The sequence below is a fragment of the Rhamphochromis longiceps genome, linkage group LG22 (assembly GCF_057381845.1).
Source record: "Rhamphochromis longiceps isolate RC_006_pf linkage group LG22, R_longiceps_female_GT1.1, whole genome shotgun sequence".
NCBI lineage: Eukaryota > Metazoa > Chordata > Actinopteri > Cichliformes > Cichlidae > Rhamphochromis > Rhamphochromis longiceps.
This window is the reverse complement of record NC_140577.1, coordinates 27857257-27864192: the sequence shown is the minus strand read 5'-3', so window position 1 is coordinate 27864192 and position 6936 is coordinate 27857257. Positions and strand designations below refer to the sequence as shown.

General features: G+C 39.4%; 1 long non-coding RNA gene across 2 annotated transcripts; it reads right to left on the bottom strand.

The window, feature by feature from the left end:
- Positions 1-4810, bottom strand: LOC146644251 (uncharacterized). 2 transcript variants are annotated; one of them, XR_014909288.1, is made up of 3 exons: positions 4366-4810; positions 3942-4034; positions 1-1231 (listed from the first exon to the last, which is right to left on the bottom strand). It is a non-coding gene; the product is annotated as an uncharacterized LOC146644251 (long non-coding RNA). The 2 variants fall into 2 exon arrangements; XR_014909289.1 differs by having other exon boundaries at positions 4380-4810.
- Between the last annotated feature and the right edge of the window lie 2126 nt (positions 4811-6936).

The window sequence follows — 6936 nt, the reverse complement described above, 5'->3', positions numbered from 1 at the left end:
GGAGATTCTATAAGGCCATTTACCTGTTTCCCAGCAGGCTAATTCGCTCCAAAATACAACCTTGATCATTTGGCTGTGTCTTATAACCATGACTACCGCGTAGGCAGGCTCATGCATGGTGGTGCCTGCCCACAAAGAAGTCAAGGTTCTAAGACCTTAGAAACTTGTCGATCACTTTTTTTCCCAAACGAACGTCAGCCTTAACATGGGCTGTGTGTGCGCTTGTGTCATGACCTTCAGAAAAAAGAAATGGATGTTGTGTGTATTTGTTTGAATGCGGCAGATGTGATGCCAAATACCTGGACATCAGCTAAGGGACTCGTACCTGGTGCTCAGAAAGAATAGAAATTCAGACAGATGTATTCAAATGAGTTAGACCCATTTAATTACAATAACAAACATCACAATTCTTTAACGTGCGTGCGAAGTGCAAGATTTGTGGGCTTCAGTTTCCTAGAACACAAATTGCCCGCTGAAACTTAAGGAACTGTGTATTAAAATTGTAATAAAACCTACTACTTGAATCCTCTTTTTTTTACTTTAACATGTGACAGTGAATCAAAACAAAAGATGACAGGCTGCTATACATTAAATACATTAATTTAAACATAAAATGAGCAAAGCTTCTTTCATTCAACTTTGTCAGCACTCTTACAAAGTATTCTTGATTCTCTTCCATATTTGACTTTTCACCCTCAAGATTAAGGCCAGCTAAAGAGGGCATTACACAAACTTTAAAACACACCAATACCCTCAGAACACAGGTCATGGGAGAAATTAAACGCATTCCTTAAAAATGTGCAAATAACAGCATTTAAGACACGGCAAAACATTAACTCAGAAGACTTAAGAACAGCGCTTTAAAATTTAGTAAAACACAATGAAGTAGTGCCAGAAATGCAGGAATAAGGTTTTTGTGAAACTCACTCACGAATGGTCTATCAAGTCTGCTCTAGAAAATACCAAACTTAAGATTCATTACTTTAGAGCTGGCTTTTTGTCCATCAAGCTCAAGGTATAGCTTTTGAAATACCTCAAAGGTAAATTTCAGCTGCTTGGGATAGGTAAGGTTCAGAGCGTAGATTACTCCCATCATCAAAGCACAGGATCTGGCAACATCAATCCTCTCCAGGATCTTGGATCCCTCAACGATGATGGTTGGAGGCCCATCACCAATGATAGCAATCTTCATGATTTGCATTGCAAGGTCTGCGTTGAGCTCCTCCTCATCCTTGTAGGAGAAATTAAATGTTAGGATGTATAAAATACATAGCTCAAGCACTTCAGGATGACGTGCATAAGGGAATGAACTACTACAGGTAGGAAAATAAGCCAAAACAGGTTGTCTTTTGTGTTTTTCAGTGATTTTACTTTGTCATTCTGTAATTTTTAAAAGCTAAATTAAACCATAATCCAACGTTTAAAATAAAAAATGTCTTGTTTTTCACAGTTTTGTTTTTCCACTTTGAAAAGAAAATCTAATAAATCATTTTTAAGGGTTATTCCACTTCTAAGTGAAATTTTATCTATTGCCATATTGCCACAGTTAGAAAGTGAGAAACAAGCCTTTTGTAAACAGCACACTAATTCTCCTGATCCGGAAGCAATCCATTTGCTTTAGCAGAGCACAAACAATGTGTTACGTTTCGGTGTTGTCGGTGTGTTGTTTTTGGCGTGACTGTTATGTGTTTCCTGTTTACTTTGAAAGTCTGTGTTATCTTAGTGTTTTCAGTTTACGTTTCCCTGTCTCGTCAGTTCTAATTTGCCCCAGCTGTGTTTCCCTCCTGTTGTCCATTATCCTGATTGCGCCCTCTATGTATTTAAACCCTGTGTTTCAGTGTGTCATGGTCGCGATCTCCCCCGTGTTGTAAATAGTTTGGTGTTTTGTTGTAAATAAATAGTTTGTTGTAAATAGCTGTAAATAGATTTGTCGATACTTTCGTTTTGGGATTTTGGTGGTGAGCTTTAGTGGGGTTTTTTTGTGTGTTTTTTTTTTCTTTATTTTTACTTTTTTTCGTGTTGCACTCCGGTTGCCTAGGCCGGGGTGTAACAAATGGAAGTGAATAGCAGGTGCTAGCATGTTGTGTGCAAAAGTGAAAAAATAAATAAAAAAATGACTAACAAAAATGAAAACAGTAATGAAAACAAATATTTCTTGGGAGCTCAGTAATCATGTTCACGGCAAATGAAAAGTGCAAAAGTAACACGGAAGATTTGCAGAAGCTGATTTAGACTTGAGACTACATTGCAGTTACGACAAACACCGCTGTAAACATCCACTGCATGGTGCATGGATATAACGCAACAGTTGGAAAAGCCTCCAGCTTCCATAAACAAACACACACAGCCACTACTATACAAGCATGGTAAGCTGCAGTAACAATGGATGGGTCTTTGATTTGTTGAAGAAATATTGCACAAATAGCATGTTGGTTTATAGACACTGGTCGGCAGTGGCTTCAACTGCTGTGTTATAACCATGTGGAGGCTTACAGCAGTGCTTTGTCGTAATGTAGTCCAAAGTCTAAATCGGCTCCTGAAAATCCTTCATGTCAATTCATACTTTTCATTTGCAGTCAGCATGATTGTTGAGCTCCCCAGGAATACTTGGTATCATTATTGAGTGATTTTAATCACTTTTGCACACAAAATGCTAGTACCTGCCATTCACATCCATTGTTTATGCTCTGCTAAAGCTGCTGCCAGATCAGGAAAATGACTGCGCTGGCTACAAAATTTTTTATCCTGTGTGTTTATGTTGCACCTTATCACGGAAACAGGTTTCTATTCAGCAAATTATGTTCAATGACAATGGCAATAAACATCTTCGGATTGTAATTCTGAAATGCTTTTTTTCTCACTTATACATGGCAATAGACATATCTTCACTTAGGGTTGGAATGTCCCTTAACTCATTCAGTGCCAGCCACTCTCAGATTTCATACCCCCCTCAGTTCCAGAGATATTTAGCTTTTTCACTGATTTTGAAGGCTCACAGAATATTTTGTTCTATGACTATGTGAATTCTGAAACCACCATGACAAAAATGAGTCTCTCTTCTTTCAGCAGCAAAAAAAAATGTTTCTACCTCTGTTATTTAGAAATCTGCAGTAGAAAAGAGAAACTTTCATGACAAAACACCTGTTTCTGGATCAAAAGCGCTTTGTGTAAATAGGTTTTTCTAGCAGATCAGTGACTTTGATGTAAATATTTCGTGTTTCAATGATTCATGCAACATCTCAACTAAGTTTTACTACTATGAAGTAAAAAAATCACCTGTAAAAATGTACTTTTGGCAGATTATTTTTTGTATAAAAATAGTTGTTTATAGACAATTTCAACATTTGAAAAATATATAAGAAAAAAGCGACTGATTTATGATTCAGAGAGTCTGTGTGTGTGTGTGTGTTACTCCCGCATGTGCACAAGTGAGTGCGCGACTTAGTCTGTTCACCCCCCACCCGGCCATCGGTTCGTCTATCAACAATTTCTGTGCGTTTTATGCAGCAAATCGTTCATTATTCTGGTCCCTGCTGCCTTCAGAAGTTTCTAACAGGAGATACTGGTCAGATAAATCCGGTTCATGTTCACTGGAATCGCTAGAAAAACCATGACGTCAGGCTGCAGACACCTCAAGCTCGAAATGACGAGCTGGATCAAAAATCGCGCCATAATACTCGTTCTCAGTAGAGCCGACTGTCACGCTGGTGGGATTTTATCCATGTAATCAACTCCACCACCTTCTCAATTCAATAAAAAGCTCAAGAGGCGTCTATGGCACTGAGCGTTCGGATTCATTTTGACGTCTAAAGACGTCTATGGCACTGAATGACTTAAATACTCAACCCTGAACAGAAAATCCAATGAACAAAACACAAAGACCCAACAGGGACATGCATTCAAAACTAAACAAAAAATTAAAAACCAACTCAAGTACTTACGCTGTATTGTTTGAAAAGATCCTCCTCCTTCTCTCCAAGATAGACTATGAGGCAGCGAACAGCAATTTCTCTGCGCTTTTCAACTGTGTTGTCCTGAATGATAGAAAAAATAGAAGGTGTTCAAAATACTCTTTTTCAGTGAAAAATGTGCCCACATTACAGAACTGGCAACAGAAACTGAGTATTTCAGAGGTTCTCATTGTTGAGTGAGTTGAGTGTTTCCTTGATATGTGTGATTTTAGGCTACCCCATGACTTAAATGAACAAAAACAATCTAGGTAAGGACATGGCAGAGGCTGTACACTGGGGATATGGCGTAACCTATAATGTTTCATCAGCTCTTCCTTAGTGGAGGTTGCAAATTTACAGATTTTGCAAGGCCAATCCATACTTCATGATTCTGAATTACTCAATTCAAGCTTACTTGTTAAAGCTTACTTCAGAAGGTCCCTTGGTATTCGATACCAGGAGAAGATGATGGTTTGAGCCTTTGTCCTGGCAAGAAACACAGCAAAGTAACTGAATATTTCGGTGAGATTCCCACTTTCTTTAGAAGGCTGACCACGTCTTAACTGGAACCCCTAGATCTGCAACGCCAGGACAGTGTATAACACCAGAAAGTTGTGCCTGCACAAAAATACAAAAGATGGTATTTTCAACTTCACCTGTGAGTCTTCAATACAGTGAATAAGTTTCACCTGTCAAAGCTGTGTGAGCTAGAACCAAACATTCAAAACTACATAGACCTGAATACACTGGGTGCTGGAAAGCCTAACGTGGCTTTCCATAGATCAAATATACATAGAGGTGACATGGACTGGGCCAGTCTGTTGGAGCATGTATCCCCACCGACCGCGATCTTGGAGGGGTCTCCACTCGCCCCCAGTGCATGTATTTCTACTGAGGAATGTGTTAACTCAAAAAAATAAATAAATAAATATATATATATATATATATATATATATATATATATATATATATATATATATATATATATATATATATAGTGTAAAAGCGAAGCTCTCAATTTACCGGTCGATCTACGTCCCTACCCTCACCTATGGCCACGAGCTGTGGGTAGTGACCGAAAGAACGAGATCGCGGATACAAGCGGCAGAAATGAGCTTCCTCCGAAGGGTGGCTGGCCTCTCCCTTAGAGATAGGGTGAGAAGTTCGGCCATCCGGGAGGGGCTCAGAGTAGAGCAGCTGCTGCTCCACATCGAAGGGAGCCAGCTGAGGTGGTTCGGGCATCTGACAAGGATGCCCCCTGGGCGCCTCCTGGGTGAGGTGTTCCAGGCATGTCCCACCGGGAGGAGGCCCCGGGGCAGACCCAGGACACGCTGGAGAGATTATATCTCTCGGCTGGCCTGGGAACGCCTTGGTATCCCCCCGGATAAGCTGGAGGAGGTGGCTGGGGAGAGAGAGGTCTGGGCCTCTTTGCTTAGGCTGCTGCCCCCGCGACCCGGCCCCGGATAAAGCGGATGAAGATGGATATATATATATATATATATATATATTTTTTTTTTTATCAACAAAAGCAAACATAAGGTGTGGCATGACAGGACAGAATCATTTCTGACAGTAAATACGAAAAAAAACCCAAACTTTTTTATACACAAGCTACAATGTCAATAATCCCACTTGATCTGTTTTCATTTCATTCTCCAAAACCAAATTGGAATCAATGCTGAGTCAGCAGCTATGGTCATTTTTGTGCACCCTAGTGTTGCAAAAACTGGCATACTACTGAAACCATATGTGGGATTATTGACCTTTCTTGCCTTATCTGTTTGGAAAAATATTTAAACATTTTCCTTATTTACCATGGGTGAATACATTCCTCAGTAGAAAAAATGCACTGGTGGCGAATGGGGACCCAACCAAGATGGCGGCCCGCTATTGATTTTTTTCTTACTTTCAACCTTTATTGAGGCATATCAATGTTACAGCCAGTGCCAATGCACGTCGCCTCTACGTCTCTACAAAACACGGAAAGTACCCAAAAATTAGGGACAGCTAACTAGCCTACCATATGCGGCACAGTGCACTTAAGTCTGGTCTTTTACCTGTGAAAATAGGCCGAGCAGCCGGTGAAGAACCGCTCTTAGCGGTCAACAGACACACCGGACTAATGGCGACCACACTTCCTGCGCAGAAGCCAATGGGGTTGAACTTCACCCCGTAACGTTACGAAAATTTAGAAGCGTTTCTTAACAATTACTAACATAAAATGCTTCCCTTCAAAAAATAAATTTCACATTTCAAAAATAAAATCACAGTGAACACAACTTAGCTTGGCTAGCTACGTTACCATAGTAGTTTGCGCCGGGGCGAACAACGTCCGCTATCTTTTAAAAATTATAAGACAATTACAGTGGTCTGCATTAGAGTAACGTCAGTGTTAAATTTTCCAAAAAGAGTCCAACAATTTATGCTATCGCGGAATTAGCTGCTGTGTGTATATTAAAACACACAAACGCGGGGGCAAGCTAAGATGTATGTTATGTATGTTACGTCGTTGTTTTAAAGTAAACTAACAAAATCCAGAGCGACTGCAGATATGTGTAATTTCGCATAAAATTACTCACCGTTCGCGACCAACACAGCTCTTGATAAACCTTGAACACGTGCTGTTGAATATGTCCGCTTGTGTAGAAGAAGGGAACTGTGAGCTGTTTACGCGTCATCAAGTTGTATTTTACATCGACAGAACTTAAAATTATATTGTTTTTTGATTAAAAGAAGATTTTAAATTCAGACAAATCACGATTATATATTGAGTAAAGAGGCATAATTTATGTGTCACCCGAACTCAATAAAATAAAAATTTTAATTAGGAAGTCTAACAGTATTTATGAACTTGATTTTTCATTTCACAACAACATATATATGTAAGTAATGACTAAAGATCCCATTAATTACTTTTTAGAGTGTAGTACTAACTGGGTTTTAAAACCTTTACTTTAAAATATACGCCGCTATATATATACCTGAC